The sequence below is a fragment of the Vanellus vanellus genome (assembly GCF_965231255.1).
Source record: "Vanellus vanellus genome assembly, chromosome: 1".
NCBI lineage: Eukaryota > Metazoa > Chordata > Aves > Charadriiformes > Charadriidae > Vanellus > Vanellus vanellus.
Window position 1 is genome coordinate 67,153,524 of NC_138905.1, and position 27,381 is coordinate 67,180,904.

Below are 27,381 nucleotides of genomic sequence, written 5' to 3' on the forward strand. Positions count from 1 at the left end.
CCGCCTCCCTTCCCGCACGGTCCCTCCCCTGCGCTCTTTTAAGATGACAGCGTCCGCAGGTTTGGCGTTCCCCGCCGGGGGAGAGGGAAAGCGGGACTAAAAGCGCGGGGGCACGGGCGACAGCCGCAGCCCGGCGCGGTGACAGCTTGTGCCCGTTGCCGCCGGGGCGGTGTGGGGCGGCGGCGGCTGAAAAACCTGCCCCGGTCCCCTCCGCCGGCAGCGGGTCCGGCCGGGTGCGGGTTCAGCCCCTCTTGGTTTTTTTTCTCAGTGACCGGTGCTGGTTCAAAACAGACAGGGAGATGCAGCCCAGGAAGCTGCAGGAGCAGGACAGCCTTAAGTGTTCCCCTCGGGAAACTGGGAAGGGAGAGCTACCGGCTGCCTTCCCCGTCCCCGGTGAACGCACATGGGAATGGGCAAGGAAACCGGGGTGGGAAACAGCGGCGGGATGGGGGGCACCGAGCTTAAGGCCACGCTGGCAGGACCGTTCGTGCAAGATCTCCGCGCTCCTGATTGTAGACAGCAGGACAAAACCAATTGAGATCGGATGGGGTCACACCATTGTTCCTCTGTCAAATTAACCGGAGGACCTGATGCATAGACTGTGTCAGGTTTATGCCGGCTTTATGCTGGCTGCAGAAAGACAGATGCTACTTGTCCAGCATCAAATTAGAGTGGTGCAGACAGACAGTAACTGATCTCATACAAAGCCTGCCAGTAAAAAGTGAACACACCGGATTAGGGGCATTTTACATATTTGAACTGCAAGAGTGAGTTCATCCTGGATAACTGTCATGATGTCCCATGTCACAGCCTTTTTTTTTGTTTGGTGCTAGGAGTCTTAAACCCAAATTTACTGTTTCTTTAAACTATGGCCTGCAAACAGAGACCTGATCCTATTGATACCGACCAAGTTTTGTTCTAAGTACTAGCAGGATTGGATTTTCACGCTTTCCAAACATCTTTTTTTTTTTTTTTTTCTAAAATACTAGCAAAACTAGGTCTTTAAAGTTCAACAATTGAGTTAGAATTTCCAGGAAAAAGAAGGTATGTTTTTTTTAAAAAAATAAGTTATGTATAGAAGATGGATATCGCTGCCCACCAATGGAGCACTGTATTGGAAATCAAAGACGTAGATTCGCTTCCTTGCTGCGCTGTTAATGCAGTTTCAAACTAGCCACATCCCCCTTCTACCTCAGCTTCCCCATGTCTAAGAAAGAGGTTAAAATGTTTAGATTCCTCAGCAAAGTGCTTTGAGATCTGCAAATGGCACTGGTTATACAATGTATGCATACAGGATACAACATATCTATTTTATAAATATATGTGCATGCACACATAACTGAGACATTGTAATCTAGCCTGCATAAACACTACTTCTTGCTGCCTAGAGAACATAAATGGAAGAAGCAAGCAAAGTAATGGACGTTCTGTCAATTGTGTAGCTTGAAAACAGCTTCCAAAAATGCACATTTTTAACAAATTCTAGTGTAGAAGCAAGTGTGAATATTAATAGGAAAGAAACAAGTGTGGATATTAATAGGTAAGGAGAGTGAGTTGCTCTCATCCATGACGGAATGTCAAAACAGAGAGGAAAACAGCAGTACTCCAACTGTAATTCCAACTGTACGCCTAACCTCAACATCCTTTTCTTAAGAGGATGAAAGATTCCACAAATGAGAAGAAAAAAAACCAACCAAACAAACAAACAAACAAAAAAACCACAAAAACAACCAGAACCAAAACCCAAAGCGGGAGCAAAATGTTGTCTCACAAGTTTTTACAAGTTCTAGTCTAGCTGTCTTCCTCAGCTTTTGACCGAGGCTTTTATGCAAGCAAGCCTTTCCTGAACACTCGTTCAAGAATTGATTGGAAAACAGTTTAAAACCAGAGCTGAAAACGAGCAGTTGGGCCAAGGACAATGTGGAAACTGGCTGAAGCAACCAGATGCTTATAGCTAATTTAGCTTTGGTTTAACTCGACTTAACATCATTTAGTTGCCAATGGCACCCAGAACCCAAGGGCAAGCCACACCACATGTCTGAACATCTGTACCCCAGAAGGGAAATCTGGCATGTTAAAATGTGTCATTTTTTTTTTGCAACACCCCACAAGAAAGTTAGGGAGAATCGTTCCTTTTAAAATTGGAAGGAGGAGTGAAGTCCAAGTATTGTGCACTGTGCAGAAGTTCACAGTGGCTGTGGGAAAGAGTTTTCATAAGTTGGAGGTCCTGTAGCTACTACTCTAAATTGAAAACACCCAGCATGCCCGTGATTTGCTGTCATTAGCACCCATTTATTCTGCATCTTGCCTCCTAAACATATGTAACATCAAATCCGTTTGTCATTGTTTTAGAAGTCTACTGCTTTAGAAGTCTTCTTTACGACGAAATGAGTCGCGCCCCAGAGTTGTCAGTTTCTCTCCCCTGACTACAGAGAACCTGACACAGATGTATACACTCAGTCATACACATTTAATTAAACAAATCCCAACTTTCACATTTGTATCTTTTCTTAGGGCTTAAAACTGGCATCTACACTCTACTGGCCAGACTCCTCCATCCATATTTATAACGGACTACTAAGGCCACCGATAGACCTGAAAAATATTCAAGCTCCTTTCCCCAATATAAGGAACTCTGGTTTGCCTCATTCCTGAATCTGTGGAAATGAGAAAAGATGGATGATCCTACAAATAGCATCGCAGTTACAGGGAAAGGCATCATTAAAGAAGGAAGTGTTGCAGCGTGACCCAAAGGCAGTCATTCCCTAGTGAGGATCTCATAACTGAAGCAGCGGGACCTCCTTTGATGGAGATTTCTTGCTTTCTGAAGTACCTGTATTAATCGATGGATTCCAGTGACTGTACAGTGGTGCCAGCAAAGTGCTGGCCTAGGTCACAGATCTGGTACCTTTAGGAGCCTACTTATCAATGCAGATAGCCCTAAATAATCATACTGGCATTTTAAATAATTTGACACGTCACCTTACATTGGTTTACGTCCTGCTACAATGCTCTTACGTTTTCTACTTCCCCAGCTCAAAAAACATGCCCCAATTTTATTAAAGGTTGGCATATCACCCTGCATTGTTATTTCTCCTTCATTTTGCCCTCCTGCGCCCCTTTCACATGAATATTTCGAATCAGTCTTTAGTCATTTAGTGACATTCAACATACCCTCTTAAAACGAGCCTCCTTATGATTGCATCCACTTCATGGGCAGAAATTGCCCTTTGAATTCCTGGCATGTGACACTGGTAGACTCTTAAACTAAGGATAGTAGATTCCAGTACCAAAAAATACTGTTCTGATTACACCTTTCTTGAGACAATCGGATATTCAAGGACAGGCAAAATGATACTGTTCAAATCTTGCTCCAGAGAATATTATCCAAATTTCAAACCATTTGAGAAGTATTTTATGACCTATGTGAAATGAACTGCTGGCTCTGCATCTTGGTGGAAATGCAGCTATAAAAGCCACCCCGTACTATATATTGCAGATGGCTGAATCACTGCACCTACAGCATACACAGAAATCGCTTTGAGTCCATTTGTATGGAGTATCTCAGAGGACCGGAGCCCAAATCTAACAACTACTAATTAGTAGTGTTTGGCGGGCTCGCCAGAGTGGCCAAAGGTAAAAAAAAAAAAAAAAAGGTATGAGGACCAATCTGTCGTTGTTAGTAGGAGTAGGACTGATTTCCTGAAAGGGAAAAGATGGGAAAAGCAGTGAGGGAAGGCAGTACAGTAACTCGGTAACGGTGCTGGGTCTGGTTTGGAAATAAACAAGCAGCTGTTATACTGCCAAAGCTTCATCTTTCTCCAGCACTGAATATAAACACCCCATTTGTAATGAATGAGCAGCCGAGAGATAAAAGGGAGGCACGGAGAAGAAAATGAAATTTTAAAAGATATTTCAAGATCCTAGTGCAATAGAAATGGCAATAGGTTTTAAGAAAATTAGTTTATAGAGGATGTTAAGAGAAACTAAACACAGGAGCTAATAAACAGTAATGCACATAATGAAAAGTAATGGTGTTATGCTGATTAACATGAGTGTCAGTATTCAAGAAGAAAGGCTTTCAAACAGTAGTGTCCTTATGTGAGTCTTCTGTGATCCTTTAAAGGATCTGAAAGGTAAGTAAATAATTTCTTTTTAAAAAGCTTATTGTCAGGTGGACTTAAATTTGGTGTGCAGGATCCTGTATCCCCACCAGAATAATTTTGGTCCCCAAAAACCTGAAAAGGTTGAAAACCACTCATGTTGAACATACAGAATCCAAGAGGAAGAACAGGATAAACCTTCAACAAGAAAATCACAATAAAAGATTTTACGTAAATGATTGGTGGGACATTTTGTGTGTAATGAGCAGGGGTTAGAGAACCAAACATGAGTTTTACAAGAAAACTACCAAAAAAGAAAGCATAAGGACATTTAGAAAACACAGTCAGCAAGAACCAAGTGGCAAACTGCAGTATAGGAAAACTACAGACTACAGCAAAGAATGCGAATTATTAATCTGTTAGACCGAATAATACCACCTCAGTCTGAAAGGATGTTGCTTTCGGCAAGTGTTGCACATGCGTCTTGATTCAGCTTCACAGACGTCAGCCAAGTCTTTTAATTGACAGCATTGCCCCCGGGCTCAAGACCCAGAACACAGCTCTTCCACTCTATGCAGAGTCTTACAGAACAAAAAAAAAAAAATGGCTGAAAGAAGCAGAGAAAGGATGATTATGCCTATTTAAACTACTAGGCACATTCCTGTGACACAAGAAAGACCTGTGCACTTCGAATACGTTGTCCAAATAGATTCTTGGCTAGTTAGCCTAGATAAATCAGCGTCACGGTGCAAACTGTTTCTTACCAGACAGATTTAAAACCAGGAGGAGAAGGGAGAACGTGCTTTATCTCAGATGAACGGCAGAAGCATCGATTGCCCAGAGAACCACTCCAGTTGGGGCTGTCTAGGGCAGCAGATTGTTATGAGAGATGAGGGCAAAATTAAGTACACCCTGAAACAACTTTTTACTTTTGCCAGAGCCTCAGAAAGCCGGGCACCCACTGCTGCACCCACTGAGAAGTCAGTAATGAGTGGTGTCCCTTGGGTCAGTACTGGGTCCAGTCCTGCTCAATATATTTATCAATGACATGGATGAAGGGATAGAGTGTACCATCAGCATGTTTGCTGGTGACACTAAACTGGGAGGAGTGGCTGACATACCAGAAGGCTGTGCCGCCTTACAGTGTGACCTGGACAGGCTGGAGAGTTGGGCAGAGAGAAAGCTTGTGAAATTCAACAAGGGCAAGTGTAGGGTGCTGCACCTGGGGAGGAATAACCCCATGCATCAGTACAGGTTGGGGGCTGACCTCCTGGAGAGCAGCTCTGTGGAAAGGGACCTGGGAGTCCTGGTGGACAACACGATGACCATGAGCCAGCAATGTGCCCTGGTGGCCAAGAGGGCCAATGGCATCCTGGGGTGCATCAAAAAGAGCGTGGCCAGCAGGTCGAGGGAGGTCATCTTCCCTCTCTACTCTGCCCTGGTGAGGCCGCATCTAGAGTACTGCGTCCAGTTCTGGGCTCCCCAGTTCAAGAAAGACAGGGATCTGCTAGAGAGGGTCCAGCAAAGGGCTACGAAGATGATTAGGGGATTAGAACATCTCTCCTATGAGGAAAGACTGAGGAACTTGGGTCTTTTTAGTCTAGAGAAAAGAAGATTGAGGGGGGATCTTATTAATGCTTATAAATACTTAAAGGGAGGGTGCCAGAGGGATGGGAGGAGTCTTTTTTTCAGTGGTGCCCAGTGATAGGACAAGAGGTAACGGGCACAAACTTGAACATAGGAAGTTCCATCTTAACATGAGGAGGAACTTCTTTACTTTGAGGGTGGAAGAGCACTGGAACAGGCTGCCCAGAGACATTGTGGAGTCTCCCACTCTGGAGACATTCAAAACCCGCCTGGAGGCTGTCCTGTGCAACCTGTTGTAGGTGACCCTGCTCTGGCAGGGGGGTTGGACTGGATGATCTCCGGAGGTCCCTTCCAACCCTGACCATTCTGTGATTCTGTGATGTGGAGAGCCATGGCAGCTTGTATTTGGAAGACTGGATCCTTCCAGCAGTGACAAGTTCAGCTCTACTTCCCCAGTCTGAGCTTCAAGGAGAGCAGCGGGACAGTATCTCCACTGTTCGCTGGCTGCACTTTGCACTTTCCCTGCCCGTCATATGGTCCTCGCTTTGGCATCTTCGCCTGCCACTTGCTCCTGAGAAGTCCCAAGATGCTCTGTTTCTGCATTACAGAGGTGGAGGGCTAGAAGGCATCTTCAACGGGCGTCGAATCCAATCCCACATGTAGGTGGGATCCAATGCATCTAGACCATTCATGGTTAGGGTTACCTCATATGTTTTTAAAACCCTCAGTGACAGATCTATTACAAAATGCCTACAAAGCCTTTTCCAATATTTCACCACCATCACAAATGGAAACTTTTCTAATGTAGAGTTTCAATATTTTTCACTATTTATCAAGATGATCTATTCCTGTCCTTTGGTAAACACCATGCCCTTTTCATCAGTTTCTTTTGTGTTTGAAGACTGTTCACTTTTTTCTTCATCAAGCAAATTTCCAGCTTTTCCTCAGATCCCTCAGTCTGTCCCTGTAAATCATCCCTTCTAATCCCATCCAGAGCTCTGGATGGCCTTTTCTGAACTGTCATTTGTTGCTCTTCTAGGATGACCGTAGTCCCTCCAGGTGAAGGCTTCCCCACTGCTGAATAACGTGGGTCAGATATCTCCCACATTGCCAGTGCACCACTCCTAGTACTCCATCCTATGTTTTAAGAAACGACAACATATTGTTAATTAGCATGTCCTTTGCAGTCTACGATAGCTTCAGGATCTTTATTTGCACTGCTGTTTTTCCAGCCACTTATGTCTTTGCAGTTATCTCTGCTGAGGTTCATCTTGTTGATTTCTGATCGCTTATTCAGCCTGTCAAAATCATTTTGAGTATCTTCCTCCAAAAGGCCCGTGATTGTTTCTAGTACAGAGGCATCAACAAAGTCATACAAATGTGCGATCAATTGCTCTTTGTCTAAAAATTTTTCATTCCGAGAGGAGGATCATATCAGGGAGTTTCTTCACTACACACAGTTGGGTTTGCCACATTTAACTCAAAACCAGCATGATAACAGCATCTTAATTTTTCGCCACTGTGACAGCTGAGGGTTTTTTTTAGCAGAAATACTCCAAAATCCTCTGGGCTTGCCCACTGGCCACAGCCCCTAGCTCTCCCTGCTCAGTAATGGCCACCTCCCTCTCACCACAGCTGCCCCCAGTCCCCACCAGCCCAGCACCAGACTGGGGGCTCTGCCCCACCAGTGTCCCCCAGACAGGTGCCTTGGGTGCATGTGGGTCCTCCTCACAGCTGCCGGGCAGCCCACCCTGCTGCTCCCCAGCACCCCCCCGGTAAAGCTGTCACACTGCCATCAAGCCATCAGTAACGACCCTCTGAGACGGGTAAGTACCTGTGGAGATTAATGAGGAGCATTGCCATCCGGAGCACCCGGTCCCTCCACACAACAGCGGCTTTTTGCTCTGGCAATGGTGACCCAAACCTCCTGCTGCTGCTCACCTGCCCGGCCAGCTGCTGTCCTTAGAGCAGAACGGGACAGGTCCGATGCCCTCTTTTCTTGCCAATCCTACCCCGGCACTTTTTAAACCAGATTATTTTTTTTTCCCCAGACACTCACAAATCAATTGTTCAATCATCTTTAGTGTCTTTCTGGGAAGTGAAATGAGGCTTTACATTATTCTTCTGGCCTCCTTCTTCCTTTTATTCCATCAAGTTATAGAATCATAGAATGGTTTCGGTTGGAAGGGACCTTGAAGATCATGGAGTTCCAACCCCTCTGCCATATGCAGGGACACCTTCCACTAGACCAGCTCGCTCAAAGCCCCATCCAGCCTGGCCTTGAACACCTCCAGGGATGAAGCATCCACAACATCTTTGGAGCAAGTGGATGTGCAGAGCTGCCCTGTTCCCGGGCTCCCTCCTACCACCGCGTCATGGGCAAAAGCAGCTGGCAAAAGCAGATGAATAGGTAGATGCCCTGTTTGAAATGGGAGCTGACTATGAAATAAGAACCAAACTGCAGCTTATGGTCCCATATTAACTGATTTTTCTCCTCAGAAGTGATTAGTGTGGGAGAAGAACAAATTTGTATTTAACAATGTGCCTTGTCTTGAAATTGAAAGCTTACGATCTGCAGTGCACCTATTAAATATAGCTTCAAAAAGCACTTATTTCTGCTAAAGTTAGCGTTTGCCTTACATTCCTTATCATGCATCAATGACTAAAAACATTAACAGACAACGATGGCTGAGAGAGAAACTGAAATTTTTATGTGAAATCTAATTATAATGTTGTGTTGATAATATTAGGAAAATTTGATTCAGATACTAAAAAAAGGCATACTATTTAGCTTTTCTTTTTTAGAGCTATAAGCTAATATTTTAGCACTCAAAAAAAGGTTGGTTAAGGCCTTCTCTCAAATACAGCTGCTAAACACACATTACAATGAGTGCAGAGTACACAATACAAAGAAAATTATATTACATTTCTATTGAGCGAGTGTGGCATTTGGGAAGGGTGCCAGATTTATTACTCTATCCTATAAACTTGGGGTTTCTTAGATTTTTGTCAAAATATCTAATACAGAACAGGTGGTGCACATTCAAAACACTAAAATAAAGGCTTACAAAGAAGATATCTGGGTCAAAACTACAATTATTTTCCTCAGGTAAGAGAGGAGTCAAAGCACAATTAGGAAACTAAGATCTTGAGCTGGACATTGACTTCAGTGTGAATTTTCCCACTTACACTTTGTACGTCTTGAATGAAATGATTGGTCTATCATAAAGTAGGGCATCACAAGCTTAACTACTTAAAAACCTCTCTAGAACTTTTTCTCAATAATTGCACTTGTACTAGAAATACTTCTTGCAATAATCACATTATTCAACACACAGACAAGGATTGGAATAACTGAAACAAGTACTGCATAAAATTTTTTAATGTGAATTCTGTATTGTCAAATCTGACCCTTAAAAGATTGAAATCCATGGTATTTTCTTTGTGGTTTTGTTGTTTTTTTTTTTTCCACAATATTTTGGGCTATTTTTATTTGCTTTATGCTTTTGGAGCCAGTTCAAAACTGACCGGTGTCTGGTTCCCGCTTTTCCTTACAACCAAGAGCTTTATTTAAAACAACAACACAAAAACCCCAACAGACTATTGAATGAACTTTTGAGGCCCAGGTGAGATGAACTGTAACCAAACTTGCAAATTAGTGAGACATCATGAGAATGCAGCAGTTGCCAACCCTGACCTTATAGACCGGAAAACATGACTGAATTCCTAGAGCTCTCCTGGTGGGAATCATGGTAAGGTTTTGGGGTGAAGCATTTTTCTTTCAAAATAAAGTGTTGTCAATGAGGATATGTAGAAAGGTATTGTGTTGTATTTTAACAATAGCTGTCTGAATGTATCTAGCTGGGAAACAATAACATAGTGTAAGAGCAGAGTAAACCAATCCCATAGTGCCAGAGCCTTTCCTGATAAGTGCAAGCATTTGGGAGAGGGACAAAGTTAATTGGGAGCTTCTGTGAAGTTGTCTCCCAAGGCTTTTTTCATTCCTTCTTGGATGATTAAGAGTTTCTGAAAGTGCAGCAGATGGAGTTTGGCACGGATGGTCTGTGAAGTGGGGGGGTATAACCACCTTTGGGTGCTGAATGTTACCGTTGCTCACAGGAATTCCTGGTACAACCAGGGGAAAAGGCAAGAGGGACGCTGCTATTTGCCTACCTTTGTTTGCCCAACTGGGCAGCAAAGGATCAAGGGAGAATAGGAGAAACAATCAAATTCTTGCCAACATTGCAGAAAATTAGGAAGAGGAATAGCAGATGGTAGTTCCTTTGATGCAAGGGACCCATCTGCTACCGCTTCCCTGTCATGTCCCACGAGCTTCTGGAGATACTATGTGGAAAAGCTTCAGACAGCTTGTGAATGGCAAAAGCGAATGTGGGTTTTATAGGGGAAGATGGAAGAGAGACTAATTCTGCTCGTGGAAGGGGACATAACAAGATGGGGAGCTGTACTTCTGCTCAGCTCTTGGTAACTCCCAAAATAGGCTTGTGAAAAGCCAAACCAGCTCAGCTGTATAGGACAACATGCAAAGTGACTGCTCCCTGATTGAGTACAGGTGAGTGATAATATCTTCTGAGAACCCAGATACAAGCAAAGTCCAGGCAAAGCTCATACTACAGCTGTGGTAACAAACTGTACAGCCCTGTAGAACATCTCAGTTCTGCTGTTGACATCATCTCTGATCACACCCCTTGTTTTTGCCTGCTTTGATGAGCAAAGAGGTAATATATCTTGACATTATTTAAATTAGATTCTTAATGATTATTATTTATTATTCCATTTAAGATTAATAAGTTCATGAATCTTTCTGGTTTCCAGGCTGTCTGAAAACCCAGGCAGCTATTATTGTCTCATTTTCTGTATGATATGAATGAAACAATCTCTGCAAACACAGAGAGAGACAAACTTATCTGAAAGAAAGATGGTACTTTGGAGCATTCAGTACCACCATGGGAAAATCGATGTGGGCACCTGATCAGCCTCCTGCTTCCGCCCAACTTTCAGCCGCTCTGATGTCTGCTGCCGATCGCTCAAAGCTGTTGTTGACAAGCAAAGGAATAATTAGTAAACATCCTTCAATAAGAAAATTCAATTCACCAACATGGAGAAGACAATACAAGTGCCCAGCTAAAAGGAGAAAACCAAGTACTAGCCCTTCTCTCGTCCCTACTTTTCTTCAGAGAGCATTCCCTCTCCTCAATATTGTGAGAAAGTGGCAGCTGCTACATTTTAAGAGATTTGGCAATTTACTGATGTTAGATGCAGAAGGGAAGGTTGATTTGCAAACTTGTCACAGATTCTCTCTGCAAGGAATCTGTCAGAGCAGAAACATGTTTTGAAAATGAATTAGCAGGATGAGGGACTTGTCTTGAACAAGGGATTCCTTGTAGGAATGGCCAGGGGAGACATGTCTCTTGGCTGACCTCTATGGTCATTAGCTGGTGTCCTTTGACTCCAATCCATGGAAAGCTGGAACAGACACACACTCACACATATGCTTCAAGGTTATCTGAAGAAAAGGGCAAGCAAAATATTTTTTTCTATTGTCTTTTATAACAAGCAGTTGAGATTTGCTGATAAGTAAATGCAAAACAAGACTTAAACACCCACAGACACGCATGATATTACAGGAGCATCATGACTTTGCCTTGATCACGGGTTGAGTTACTGAGCATAATGAGCTGCGGTTGATAGGATAATGCAAATGACCGAGCGTGATGAGCCTTGGGACAGGCCGTGGATCAACAAGTGACTGGAGAACAGTATCTGAAACCGCTGGGAAAGTAGTATCCTTGTAGACAGATTCGGCTGGTGGCCTGTGTCAACATGTGGCTACAAATCCCCCTACACTGGAGAGTAATAGAGACTGGGGGGAGGCATTGCTTGCAAGATGTCCAACGCCTCATGGTCAAGGTGGAACCATCATATGTTGGCGTCGAGCTGCTGCCCAGAGTCCAACACAGAGACAGTTTGGACAGAGCGAGTGTCATGTTCCCCTGGGCCTGACTGTGCCAATTCACTGTGCACGGTGAAGATCTCAGTTAATTCTCTGTGTGTGTGTGTGTGTGCGTGCGTGTGTGCACGTGCGCACTTGTGTGTAGCTTTTCCTGACACAGCCTGGGCCTCGCTTGGTGAACTAAGTTGAGCTTGGCAGTATCGTGTTGCCTGGTGTTTCTTTTCCACAGATGGGAACTAGAAAACCAGAGAAAAAGAGGGGTGGAAAGATGACTTTGGCAATAAGAAGAAAATAAAAAGAAACTCAGAAAACATATGGGAAATGTGTGAGACTTCAGCAACTGGCTGAGAAGGGAGTTGTCGGCGGATCAGAGACAGAACGGAGGGTGGTAAGGATTCTTCCACCCAGCGCAACCTTCAGGGGTGGCAACCTGCCAGCTGATCCTTGTCAGCAATGTCTGGGGATATGACCGGAGAGTGAAATGGGTCCTCCCTTCCTGGCCCTTCAGGAAATGTGGCCAGCGGTACATTGCTGCTCCCATGCTCGCGGGAAATAGATGTCAGGAAAGGAGCTGCTCGAGACGAGCTTGGCAGGCCACGCGCCTGCCCCGGTGCACGGCGTTCTCTTCAGTCTGCAGCTTCGTGCGCTCCAGATTCTGCCACCTCCACAGAAAGGCTTGAATGAAAACATCAAGAGAAAACTTACTTAGGTGAATAAGCATTAAAAAAAAAAAATATATATGAAATGAGAGGCCTATTATAGCCAGCCTGGTAGACAGAACTTGACATTGAAAAATGAGATTATATACGGGAAAGCTGTTGGCAGCCTAAGGGAAAAAGAAACCTCACTATTAAGCAAAGTTTCTTTTAAACTATTGCTATTAATCAGCTGTCGTCGTAATGATTGGATGCAGTAAATGCAGGTAGAGGTTACGTTAGTTGCTCTGACTCCTGATTTTCATTTTAACCAGTGATCTGCTTAAAGAGAAAAGCAAGAAATATTACAGGTGACCAAAACTTCCCTGTGGATCGCTTCCCTGACCCCGTTCAGTGCACAGCATCACAAGCTGCCAGGCTGGCTCCAGGAGGAGGACAGGGATGCTGGGGCTCTGGGAGCAGGCGCTGCCCCAGGCACCGCTCCCCAGACACTTTCCCACCTAAACCTGACAGGCTGTCGCCATTCAGCGTTAGATTAGCGTGGCTAAACTGCTTCCTCTGACCGCAGTTAACCTCTACGCAACTGAAAGCTTAAACTTTTGGAGCGCGAAGTACTGACTGGTAGTGTGAATTTTAAAAAAGCCTTCAAAGATAAAGGTCTCTGCCCCCTTTTGTTTCATTTTCTCCACATCACACAGATCAGACATTTTCACTGGATGGCTCTGTATTAATGCTGTCTATTCCTCGAGTTAGGAATGATGTCAGAAATAAAGTGCTCTGTAAACAATAGTTCATGCTGAATGTTGCAGACCTGTCGATACACGTGAAAGACCACATTTACCTGTCCTGCAGACCACAGGACATCTCATCACCTTAACCACTGAAGCAGCTCCACGCTGATACCCAGGGACAGGACAGCACTGTACAGTGCCCAGGCTGAGCGTTTGTTCTTTCAAACGACGAAGGTAGGTTTCTGAGGTAAATTCCAGATGTGTTTCTGCACTTCCCACTGCACCATCTGCAGACATTTCTGAAAAACAGGTAGCAGCGGGCAGGGACAGCTCGCTCCCACTGCAAGAACTACTCGCCATAGGCATTGATGCTTTACATTTCTGCTCTCTGTTCCTCCTCGTAGGTTTGTATGTCAATAGTTCCCAAGCAACTTCATTTGGTTCCCTGGGAGACAAAAAATCTGCTTGTTTGGTCTTTGAGCAGCTTTGTTTTTCTTAAATCGCCCTTTGATGCTATGTAGCACTCTGTTCTGCATATTCCTCCTCTCTACGTCCTCTCTCCATTCCCCTTTATACTCCCTGCTTTCCTCAGGCTTCTCCTGCTGCCATAGCATTGACAATACTAGGTCGTCCTACAAAAGCTACACTTCTTCAGATAATCCCGTTTCAGATTTCTACCGCATAAAATAAAAGGCAAGAAGCCTGTCTCCTGCAAAGCTGTTAATAAAGTGAAAATCCACACCTTTTCTCTATATAACTCTAATCTAAATAATACTGTCATCACTGCTGGGTTCAGCTGCTACGTACTGACAGGACACTGACAAAATACGCATGTGATGTATCCCCATCCATAAACACACATATAAAAGAAGTATATACCAATGAGACCAATTATTTCTCACTCAGTATAATGAAATGTGCCAAAGCCAGCAAGGACTCATTGTGAATGTATCGATCCCATGTCTGAGGCTGTTCTAGTCGCAGCGTTGGAGGAGATCTCAGACACACCTCTCATACATCTTCTCCCCACAGCAGCAGTTGTTCTGCCATTCCTTACAGCTGTCTGTCTGGCCCGTTCTTGCATAATTTTACTTATGGAGACTCCAGAGCTGGGGAACTTATCTGTAGCCTCTGCCTTCAGTTTATAACTGAAGGAAATGGTTTGCCTGACAATTTGGGAGGCAAAGTAAGTTGAAAAAAAAAAGAATCCCTGTCTTTATTTTGGGGTTTCTTTTTTGGTTTTTTTTTTTTTTCTTTTTTTTTCTTTTTTTTTTTCTTTTTACTCTAGGCTGCTTAACAGCTGGAAGCAAACACAAGAAAAGATCTTTTTCTCCAAGACTTGGCATGAAAACCTCTATCATTTTTGATTTTGGTTGTTTTTGTTTTCCAGCAGGGCTAGTGCTGAGTGGCAGAACTGAACTTGCCAGCCAGGAGTTACAGAAAGATCTCCCAGTAGTGAGCGGCTAACAAAATGGCAGAAGAAACGATGAATGCAAAGCAGTGCACATGGTGAAGAGTGACCCAAATTATATGTTCCCAATAGCGAGTTCTCATGTCAGCTTTTATCATCAAGTATTCTCCTACACCATTACAGACAGGTCTTTGGAAGATGAAACTTTTACTCCCTGACCATCAAAAAGACCAGGAAGGCAATAGAAACTATAATTTGGTACTTCATAAAGCTATGGTGTACCCAATCTTGTGTGAAAATGAGATTTTACAACTGGAAAGTATACAGATAAGGAGGGTCAGATCGGTCAGAAATAGGAAACCATTTCCACTGTAGAAGAAAGGGAAGAGATTTGGTTTCCTCAGCTCAGAAAAGAGATTACTGAGGACATGATAGAGGTCTAGAAAAACATAAATCGCATGGAGCAGGTGGCGAGGGAATGATTAGTCATTATTTTTCATGAGACAAGAACTACTGGGCACTAAATGAAATCATCAGGCAGCAGGTCAAAGACAAATGAAAGAAAGCACTTTCACATGCAGTGCCTAATTGCATTGCAGGACATAACATCCTGTTTTGTTTGGATGCCCAAAGTATAAATAAATTCCAAAAGCTACTAGATGGGTTCATAGAAGAAAGGTCTGTCGAGGGCAGCTGGACAAGATGATGTAGATATAACCTGTAGAACAGAAAGACTCTAAATCAGAAATTGCTGGAAACTAGAGGTGTATCTTGGAAAAATTATGAAGCCAAGATTGCCCTGGTTTTATGGCTTTTTCTTTACTCTCTACCATTGGCTATAGTAGAGACACAATATACAAGATAGTGTATATGGAGCTTTGTTCTGATATAGTACAGCTGTTCGCCTGCTACTTGGTCAAAATGACTATTTACAAAAGCTATATAGTCAGTAATGGGAAATCATATTAGAATAATTTATATTGATTTTTCAATGGGACCAGAAGCAACACTACTTTTCCCTTAAAGAAAATCTACATATCTTGAATAATAAAAAACTTCAAAATCTTAAAGCTGGAGGAGTGGAGAAAAGAGAATGACAGAAATCTGAACAAATGAGGGAAAAAAAAAAGGGGGAAAGCAAGGAAGTAGATCTCTGTGAAGTTGAAATCAGCACTCCAATGAAATCATAAGTTTTTCCATTGTTTGAAGCAAGACTAGGATTTCATGTGGAGGATTATATTTTGTAAGGAAAAATTAGATATTTTTTTTTTCAAAATTGACTGAACTTGCAATTTAATAGATAAATGATAGGAACTGAGGAAATTAACAGAAACGATAAGGTGAATTAAAGACAGGAGCTCCCATGCCAAACCCAGTCATTTTTTCACATTGTTTGCAAAGGTGATGCCAAGGAATTTAAGACAGACTTAAACCAAAGTACTACCTTATGCATCAGTATTTAACTTACCTTCCAGCTCACATCCCAGCCAATGCCAAAGATGTATTAGAAAAATCAATCAATGAGAGATCTTATTTCCATTATGATAATGAGTGAGAATTACGAGGACCATCTTGACCAATAGGTACTGTAAGAAATTAGTATTACTAGAAGAGAAATCTTTCCTCAGCTAAAATAATAAACTGTTTTACTTCAGTGTCTCTATAGCAAATTTAGAGAAAATATTCTTTAAATAATAGATGCCTAAGAAAGATTTTAATATTCATCTCATTTCACAGAATACAAAGCATTAATTATTTCAATCTAAAAACTATTTCTGATTATTCAGGTACATACTAGAGATTCTTTATATCCCCACTGAGCCTTGCAACTTTAGAAAGTTGTTCTTTAAAGAGGGCAATTATTTAGCATTTTTGTTATTATGTGTATTACTGAAACTTAAATCACATTACCATGTGTGGAGATTTAAGTAGTATCTTGATACAATGCAATGTCCACTTCATTGGCCTAGATATAAAGCAAAATTTTGCTTTGATTTGGTGTCTGTATTTCTTTAAATCCTTTCAGGGACTAAAATGTAGGAGTAGGTGCTAGATACTTTATTTGGGTTCCTTTCAGAATATTTCAACTGAAATGTTTCAGCATATTTCCTTGGGAGTAGGGTCCCAAGGATAGATTCTATTTTCCCTAATAGATTCTATTTTCCTCTTTTCATGGGATTCTCCTGCCCCCGTAGACCTGTATCCCTGGTGTCAGTGCCCAAACAGAAGAGGTCTACGTATATTTGGAAGATATGCTGGGAAAGGAAGAAGTTCTCCTCAAATAGTTTTCTTCAGTTGCATTTTTCTATGATTCTGTGATTTGCATTGTTATCAAACCACACCGGTGTCAGAAAAAGTGGCAGGATCAGGTTTTATTTTCCAACAGAAATTTCCATGTGGGTCAGCCTTTTTGATCTCATAATATTCTGCAGCACTGGAGAGCAAACTCAGTCAAATGATCATCAAAACACGGATGCTGCAGATAGATTACTGGAAGTTTTTGGCCCCATTTTTGCTCTTATTCAGCCCAAACTACTTTATTTTTAGATGATACCACTTTGTAGCCCTTCCATAAATACTCCATCTTTTCACTTTGATGACAAGTTCATAATTAATTTATATTAATACATTTACATCCAGAAGAGGCACCCATAGCATGATTTGCAGATTTTAATAGTTCTTTGCCATCTTCTGTCTCTTCTTCCATTTATCATTTACTCCCACAGTTTCTTAACAGAATGAATAAATTTAATCCAACCAGTAAAGCCCTGGATAAGCTTCATCTGCAGAAGCTACAGTGCTGACCCCAAACTTTGATTTTCTTGTATCTTGTGCAAATAGCGCTGGCTGCTCCTCAGCATTGCTTCCTTCACATCCAAGGGTCTTACTTCCTATGGCCAATAAATGCTTTGTAGCTGACAATTAGATGCAGTTCAGCTACCTAACCTAGAAAACAAGTACTGGCTCATTCATATCTTATCTGCAGCTTCTGCACAGCCCAGGCTGTGTCTGGTTTCCTTGTTCATGGGTGACACGATAGAGCAAGTTACTCACAGTCTTCAGAAGAATATCTAAACACAAGCTTTACTCTAAAGGCTGATGAAGAAGTTATACAAAGCTAAGACAAAACCACAAGACCAGCATAAAATTCCTTTCCTCAGCTTTTTTTGACATCCCACCCCACCAGTCCTCACCTTTTCAGGCAGTCACCCTGTCCTTTGCTCTACCTGATTCCAGGCCAGACCTCTGCCTTCTTACTCTCTCCAGAAATGGATCTTCAAAGAATCCTTTTTTAAAAATTCCCTGTAACAGGTGACAGGACAAGAGTAAATGGCCTCAAGCTGCATCAAGGGGAGGTTTAGATTGGATATTAGGAAAAATTTCTTCACAGAAAGGGTTATTAAAAAGGCTGCCCAGGGAAGTGGTAGAATCACCATCCCTGGAGGTATTTAAAAGATGGGTAGACATGGTGCTTAAGGACATTGTTTAGAGGTGGTTTTGGCAGTGTTAGGTTGATGGTTGGACTCGATGATCTCAAGGTCCCTTCCAACCTAGACAATTCTATGATTCTGCTACTAGATGGCTTTCCTGAAGGAATTCCATGCCTTGCCAGGTAATGAAAGGCTTGTAACAAGCTTAGATAATTGAATAGTTTCCTCAGATAGGAGCCAAAATTATTCCTATTATTTAAGCTAGCTCTTTATTTACTCTTCAGAAAGTATTAAAGCAACACCCAAAGGTCTATGGTTTTAGTTAAAAGTAATTTATTGCGACTCTCTGGTTTTGCTGGTATACATTTTTCATCAAGCACCATCAAATTGGCAAGTAATATATTTCTGCTATTTTTTGGCCCATTACAATAGCATAGTCACTACATGTTACTTTCTGAACCCAGTGGCATCGCTTGATTGATATCAACCTTACTTCGATTTTTCCAGTTCACACAGGGAAGTAGCTTTTGGTAGCTGGGTCAACTGGAGGACAAAGTCTAATTACAGTTCAGAGTGGTCTTGATCATGTGTTTCGTTCTTTCTGATGAAACCCAAAAAAGATCAAAGACAACTGGTCATATTTTCTGCAATACGGGCCCTGTACTGCTAACGGGAACGTTTAATTGCAAAGTCTTTTGGGCACTGAACAGTTAGCTCATTTCCTGATATAAAAGCAACTTTTACAGGATTAAAATTTTCCATTGGGAAAAATTTCAGTTTACAATTTGAATCATTGAAACGAAATATTATCTTGGTTGAACTCAAGGGAGAATATACTTAAGTTGAAGTAAAGTTCAGTATTCTTCCAAGTGATCCAAAATGTTTCATTCTGAAGCACTTCTACAATAAACTGCAACTGTTGATTGCAGCGAATATAAATCAGAGCACCAGTCTCCATTCTTTCTTAATGTCTTAGTTTCCCAGACACAATTCAGTATGTTCTTTATTTAAACTACATATATGGTGCATTGTGGAAGCCATTCTCAGTGTGGAAGCACTCACAGTGGTATGAATATGGAATATGTGTCTGACCAGGAAATTCTGCATTATAATAAGCATCAGGTTGCTCAAAACCAACATCCAAGCTGCAATGCACAATATTGGAAAAGCTGTGTGTGATTAATTACTCCAAACAAAGCATTTTCTAAATCAAGAACTATTTTTCAGTTAATATGACTTGGTCCTGAAGTTATTGACACAGTTATTATACAGTGCAACAGTGTTCATTTGTTGCAGAGCCAAGTTCTCTTACCAGTCAGAACAGATCGACTTGAAGTGGGGTTGCAGTAACTTACCTAAAACCAGAATTTGGTCCACGTTACTTTAATTTCGTAAGAATTTACAGCAAAATGTGTTTCCCTTTCAGGAATGTCAGGCTGCTTTGTTTTGATGCATATTTTTATCATTTCTAGAACAAAATCTTGAGGGGAACACACTTCATATTTGCATTCCAGTTTAGGTCGAAACTAATGCTGCATTATCAGGAGTTTTTGATCTCTTTTTTCACCAAGCTCTAGAAATTACGTCTTACAGTCTTGAAGCGTGCCATGGGATGGGGATTCAACCACTTCCCTGGGCAGCCTGTTACGATGTTTGATAACCCTTTCTGTGAAGAAATTTTTCCTAATATCCAATCTGAACCTCCCCTGGTGCAACTTGAGGCCATTTCCTCTTGTCCTATCGCCTGTTACTTGGGAGAAGCGACTGACCCCCACCTCGCTAAAACTTCCTTTCAACCTAGACAGTTCTGTGATTCTATGGGAGTTGAACTAGGCGACTGCCAACATTTCTGCCTGCACATTTGCCGTGGAGCCTCCACTGATGAGTAAAATACTTTTCCCGAGATCCTAGGTAGCTATCAGTCTCCTCTTCACTAGAGGAACTTATTTTTATGGAACGACTCCTCTGTGTTCTAGTGCTGCTTTTCTTACCACAGTTTGCGTCATGATTCTTTCTATTGTGGCTTACAAATAAAGTCATTTTCATAAATAGCAATCCACTGGCTTTTATTTCAGCACCAAGGGACTGAAGTACACGCAGTTTTATTAAACAAACCTCAATATATTTCTAAAAGAATGGAAAGAAAATCAATAAAAAGTGACTAAAAATCTTATAAAGATCTGATGCATATTTAACATGAATAATTTTTCTCTGAGAAGATGATGTAAAATGAGGTATTTCTTCAAAACTCAGGACTTTCTGGATACCAACGTAACTGTTTGTTCTGCTCACAAATTAAAAACTCTTTAGCCATTTTGTGTGGTCAAGTATTTGTAAGTTTATACTGTACCCCAGTACAATAAGGCTTTTCTTGCAATGGCCAAGTACCAAAATTAAGCACGTGCACGGAATCACAGAGTTTCAGAGTTGGAAAGGGACCTCTAGAGATCATCTAGTCCAACTCCCCTGCTAAAGCAGGATTGCCTAGAGCACATCCCTCAGGACTGCATCCAGGCGGGTCTTGAAATCAAATCTCCAGAGAAGGGGACTCCACAACCTTCCTGGGCAGCCTGTTCCAGTGCTCTGTCACCCTCACCGTAAAGAAGTTTTTCCGTGTATTTGAACGGAACTTCCTGTGTTCTAACTTGTGCCCATTGCCCCTCGTCCTGTCACTGGGAACCATCCTCCTTCCTCCTTCAACCCACCCTTTAGATACTTGTAAGCATTAATAAGGTCTCCCCTCAGCCTTCTCTTCTCCAGGCTAAAGAGTCCCAGCTCTCTCAGCCATTCCTCATAAGGCAGATGCTCCAATCCCTCAATCATCTTAGTTGCCCTTTGCTGGACTCGCTCCAGCAGTTCCCTATCCCTCTTGAACTGGGGAGCCCAAAACTGGACACAGTATTCCAGTTGTGGCCTCACCAGTGCAGAGTAGAGGGGGAGAATGACCTCCCTCGACCTACTGGCCACACTCTTCCCTATGCAGCCCAGGATTCCATTGGCCTTTTTGGCAACAAAATTCAGGAAGTACCTATCATGACCGGTCTTAATCCAGAATTATTAGAAGGTTTTAAAATATGGCATTTTCTTTCATTAAAGGGTCAAATTCTGCTTTTGCCTACAAACCAGAGGCCTTGGCCCAGCCAAGATGATGTGACTGATGCATTGAAAAACAAAAGCTGATAAGCTTGATTATCCAGGTGATGACACCCTAGATTGCCTGATCCAGAGGCAGGTGAGCTTTTACCCTTGACTGTAGGACTGCAGATATCCCATATGTACACCACACCTCCAGCTCTGCACCCAGCATAGCTTTACACGTCTCCCTCCCAGCGTTCCTTGATGTCTGCTTGACCACTGGCAAGACCAGGCTAGATAAGGGAAGACAAACGTTTTTCCTTAAGTGTCTGTCATAACCTCATCCTCTCGGATGACGTTTCTCATCATCATTTCAACCACAATATCTTGTAAAAGGTCTTCACACAGTTTTACAAGGCAGGCATGGCAACTCACCACACATCGTTCATAGCACAAACGATGGCTTTCCTGGGGCCTACCACCTTCCCTGTACACTCTGCTGACAAAATGAATTTACGGTGTAGGGGTTTGCAGACATCTCATTGGAAAAACACCAAGAGGGAGCCTGCCATGTGACGAACATGTCGGGAAAGCTGCCGAAGCCCCAGGCTGTTCGCTGCCCCTTCCAGAGGGAAGAGGAGTCACTCCAGAGGGTTGCTTGCTTCTGGCTTTGTTGGACTGCCACCAGAAGCCCCCCCTGCTTCAACAGTTTAAGGGTTGCAGAAGCAGACCACAAATGTTTGACAATTTAGAAAAAATAACAAGGTTACTTTGTTTTCCATCCTAATTTTTCATTGCCTAGGCTGCTTTGCTGGCAGGCAATTTCACGAAGACACGGTCTGATAAACTGACTTTGAACACTGAATCAATTGTGTGATTTAAAGTAAGAGCCCAAACTCAGCCAGCAAGTCATAAAGCAAAAAATTAATTAGAAAGAGAGCTGCAGCAAGCCACTCTAATAAAGGGCATCCTAATAGTTTTATGTTCAAAGCGGCCTTTAATGATAAATAATACTGTGTTTGAGAAGTAAAGAGACTGAAATAATTGTTTATGAAATCGTAATATATGATTAATTTAGAAGAAAAGGAAGATTCCCAGATATCCTGATTTTAAATACTTCTCTTCACAGCCACCTATCCAAAGGCCATGAAAGACTCACGGATCGGTGGTTGTTAAGTGAGATCACTCACAGTATTTCTTTTCTTCTTTCCAGTTACAGAAAGGGCGGTAAGGAAAATTGGACTGACAAATCTTCCCCTAAATGGAAAGAAAAAGCAGAGCAAAGGAAAATCCATCCATTCTCACTCATGGAATTTCACGTTATCCCATATAAGGACAAGTTTCTGCAGCACATGAATCAAATATCCTAAAAGCCTGGGTGTTATAAAATCACCAGGACAACTGCCCAATGCCAGTTTCAAGGCATCTGTATCAGGCTAAGACAAAATTCAGGGCACTTTCAGATTCCAGCATGTGGTAAGCGGCGCTACAATAAGTGGCACAACAGATTAATATTTCATGTCTCTTGAACTAAGGCATTTTTTAATAGGGGAGAGACTGGGCAGAAGAAAAGGGGGCGATCACCTTAGCCCCACAGACACCAGTTGGATGGTTTGTGCTGCCCGACCGGGTGGTTTGTCCCCTTCACAGTGCTCCTGCCCCAGGGAGGCCACTGCGAGAAGACACCACTGTAATTTCTCCGGGCTGGACTGCAGCAGCACAACTGAAAATCATTAATGTCGCAAGAAAGAAGGGAGAGCAACCCATGGAACTGGTGGGAAATGTAGACAATATTAGGGTGAAAATGTGTGGTGTCCTACAAAATGAAGGATATTTGAGAGGACTAAGCAATAAAGATCACATCTATCAACTTAAAGCAAGGCTAATCACAGCAACCAAGGTTGGCAAACTCGTTAACTTCCATCTTGCCTGTATACTGACAGCACACTTTCAAAACAGGCAGTGTTGTCATAAAAAATTACATTACATTTATATATAGCTTTATTTACATTAACCTAGTTTGCACTGATTTTGATTCATACACAGTCTTTGCTTCAATTTTCTTTGTCTTGTAGTGTAAATCCCAGCTGAGTATTAAATATTCAGTCATAACTTTTACTAGTCCTTCACACTGCAGCTACAGTGATAACATCTATACACAGGGTCACACCGCATCCTAGCTGGGAAGAGGCTGTGCGGAGGAACTAGTGCTGTGGAAGGAAACCTGCTGTGTTCCCCAGGTGTTCTTACCTTGCTTTGCCCATTACTTCATACAAAACTGGAAAAGCCACAGACGCCAAAACTGTACCATGCATCTAGTAGTCCTTGTCAACTCACTGTCTTCTAGTCTCTTCCTTCCAGGTTTTTCTTTGCTGTATCATTCGGAGGTCCCTGGAGGACAGCTGGGCCAGGCACCACACGCTGCAGGAATGCACCAAGCAGTGATGAGGAGAGCTCATGGCGTGCACACAGAAGCATAGGAATATAGAATAGTTTGGGTTGGAAGGGACCTTTAAAGGTCATCTAGTCCAACCCCCCTGCAATGAGCAGGGATATCTTCAACTAGATCAGGTCGCTCATAGCCCCGTCCAACCTGACCTTGAATGTTTCCAGGGATGGGGCATCTACCACCTCTCTGGGCAACCTGTGCCAGTGTTTCACCACCCTCATCATAAAAAATGTGTTGCTTATATCTAGTCTGAATCTACTCTCTTTTCATTTAAAACCATTACCCTTTGTCGTATCGCAACAGGCCCTACTAAAAAGCCTGTGCCCGTGCATGACTGCAAGGCTGCGAGGCACAGCAGAGAGATGGTGGCTGTCCCTTCATCCTTTAGCTCTCTTTCCATCATCACTCCCCAGTTTAATCCAAGCCCCTAGACCTCTAGGCCTAGGAAAAAACAGCCAGTGGTGGAGAAGTGACAGTCAATTCTTTCACACCAGTGTTACCTTTACTGTTAGTAATGACCAAGACCCCCTTCTCTCCACGGACACAGGCGAAGCCCCTGGGTATGAGAAGAGGCACACTGCAAACTGATTTTCTAGCAGAGCAGTGAGACGATGCCGACAGGCCTGTAAAGGACAGATGTTGTCAAGATGTTGTCAGGCTGAATGCAGTCTCCACACTGTCATCTAGTGGATGCAGTAGCGATATCCAGAGCTCAGTTTAGTACTATGCTGTAATTTCACTGGACACACTGGTTACTGTAATTCCCAGGCAGGCTCGCTCCCCACTGCCGGCCAGTGACTGCAGAAAGTCTTTTCCTTTCTTTTAGGAAAGTATCTCTTTTCCTTACAGTAAGGTAAAAATAAGTTTCTTGTCCGTGAATGACAGAATAAATCTCCTTATAGATTTACTGTAAGTGGTGTAAATGCCCTTTGATACCCCTCCAGTCTTCAAAGACAGCTCTACAGGCTGAACACACTGGGCTGCTGTCTGTCTGTCTGTCTGTTCACATGGCATCCCTGCCTCTCCAGGCTCCAGCCCCACATTGTTTGCAGTCTCCTACTCTGAGAAATTGCTCAATAAACTCAAGTACTGCAGGGGTAAGGAAATTATGACATACAGTTATGCCAGTTATGTTTGCCTAAACCTAACAAGTATGTAACTACAATAAACTTAGCAGTATGCAGGTATGATAAATATTAGCAGAGTGTGTTATTAGCATGACAAGCATTCCCCAAATCCTGAGTTCTCCCAGTTCAAGAAGGTCTGCAAGATGCAGCTGTTGGCCCTCAGGGTCCACGTTTATGAGGGGTGTCCCACCTCATGCATCAAGGTGGCCTGGAAAAGATGTTAGCCTTTGTAGTTGTGGATTCCCAGAGAGAAGAAACTTCAATGCTGATCCTATTCTGCTGAGCCTACCTCTTGGTCTTTGATTTTCCCTTTCATCCTCTCAGTTTCAGTGACCTGTGACCTTCTGTACTTCCTCATTTATGCAGCCAGATTGCTCATCATCCCTGGGGAGTCAGCTCTGAATCCATCCCAAAGGCAACCTGTCACTTCATCTGCAACCCACAGCCGCCTTTCTGAGGAGTCAGCTCCCCGGGCTCACGCAGAGACAACCGATCACTTCACCCTCTCTCTGCAGCTGTTTTAACCACAGCGATTTCACAACATCAACCCTATGGTCTACCAGATGTTAAATCAGCAGTTAGCTAAATATATTAATGCCAGGTCAGCAATTCCATTACCACTTTATTAGTTACACATATAGTTATACTAAGTCAGTGATTTTGCCAGTCTATGTCCCATCAGAAAAATGCTAAATATATTTGTGCTAGTTTGCCGATTTTTTCACTGGCCCATCTCAGCTCAGTGGTCCCTTTTCTATACCAAGGGTCTGTGACCCTCCACTGCCTCCAGCTTTTCTCTTACAAAACTGAGAGAGAAGGGAAAATGACTTGTCAGAAGTTGTAAAGGAGGAATACGAGGCCGTTGACATACAACAGAAAGGAGTGAGACTTTGAACACTGTTTAGCCTAACAGTTTACAAACCACAAGCTAATAGTCCAGACCAGCTTTTCTTCTCTAAAACTGTGCTTCTGCATTCACATCAGAGTCTCTATCAAAAACCTTTTGCATGAGTGCATTCTGAGGTTATTTTTAATAGAAATCTCTAGTTTAATAACCATTTTAATGACCCTCTGCCAAAAACTCTGAGAAAAAGTCTGTTCCACAGGCTACCGTAATGATCTAGCTGAGAAAGAGACCGATTGTCACACTTATGGCTGACTCCTAGACAAAATCTGCGTGGAGAAAAGTGCAGAATTCAGGCAATCTGCTCTAGAGAAACCTGGCTTCTTCAGCAATTAATTTTCAAGAATTTAGATTGACTTTAATGATAATAAGTAAATTAGTCAGGATATGGTGCACAAAGGACAGGAGCTGAGAAATTGGTGGATGTACTAGATAAGAATTGAGCTGGAAATTAAGTTTGTATTAGACCTTGCTAGCAGTTGGCCAATCTCCTGGAGATGATGGCGAACATGCCCCACCACTGAGCTCTTAACAGAAACCTGTCCCTGTTGAAAGGACCGCTGGAGTAAGAGAATTCAGGCCAGGAGGAAAAATTATTTCAGAGCAGAATTCTCCTTCCATAATCTTATCATGAATACATAGACCAAGTCTCCCAAGTAAGACAAGTGGATATACTTACTTTGTTACCTGTGGTTAAGCTCATTTTGGGAGGGGAAGTCTTGGTCTATTTCTCAATTCTGATGTGTCTCATTTCTGAGGTCTGTTGCAGTGTGCTATTTCCAACTGGTACGATTTGGTCTAATTTAGTAAAAGTGTTGCCTCTATAAATTATCGTTAGTAAAATACATGAGTTCTAAGTATCCAATTCACTCTACTGTAAAGCATTACGATTCACAGGTGTTGCTTATACAACAAAAACAAAAGAAAAAGAAAACCTCCCTATTTTAGGCATGCTAAAAAAAAAACCAAAACACAGGGACAGGAGAATGTAATCACCGAGAAAGAAGAGAAGTGGTGAACGCAGCCTTGAGAGGAAACCAAAACCCGATATTTCTTTTGGGCTTGCTGGAAAAATGGACAGTCAACTGCGGGAACAGAAGCTGCCATCCCCTCCCCTGCTAGAGGTTTCTCTACTTCTACGTGACAAAGAAACCCTCAAGAGTGTGAAAACATGAGCTCACAATGTGGGAACTAGTCGTGTTACTGGGCGCTTTCTGAGCTTTGCTTGTGGAAAGAGTTCAACAACCCTTGAACACATACAATCACATGATGATTCTTCACGCTGTACTTCTGCTATCATTCCCTTTTGGGGAATAAACAGCCCTTTTGTTATCATTATAGGTTGTGTTACACATTGACCACTGGTGTCACAGCTTCTAGGCATCCTGGGAGCTGAAATGTGCCTAGGATTGGAGGACATGGACTACCTGGTAATGCAATATACTGGCCATGGGGCAAGGAATAGATTTTATGTTCTTCACCTCCTTGTGCACTAATGTCACAGAGAAGTTTACTGCTCCCTCAAGGCATAGTGATTTTCCCCTTTAAATTTGTGGTGGACCACCACCTGCTCATTCATCCCTCAGTGGGATGGGGGAAGGAAATAGCAAAAAAGAAAGGGAAAACTCGGGTTGAGATAAAGACAGCGAGATCACTTGCCAATTATTGTTGTGGGCAAAACAGACTTGCCTCAGGGAATTTAACTTAATTCATTGTCAATTAACACAAATATTTGAATCACAGAATGGTTAGGTTTGGAAAGGACCTCTGGAGATCATCTAGTCCAACCCCCCCACCAGAGCAGGGTCACCTACAGCAGGTTGCACAGGATGGCATCCAGGCGGGTTTTGAATGTCTCCAGAGTGGGAGACTCCATAACCTCTCCGGGCAGCCTGTTCCAGTGCTCTGTCACTCCAGACGTGTCTTCTAGCCCCTT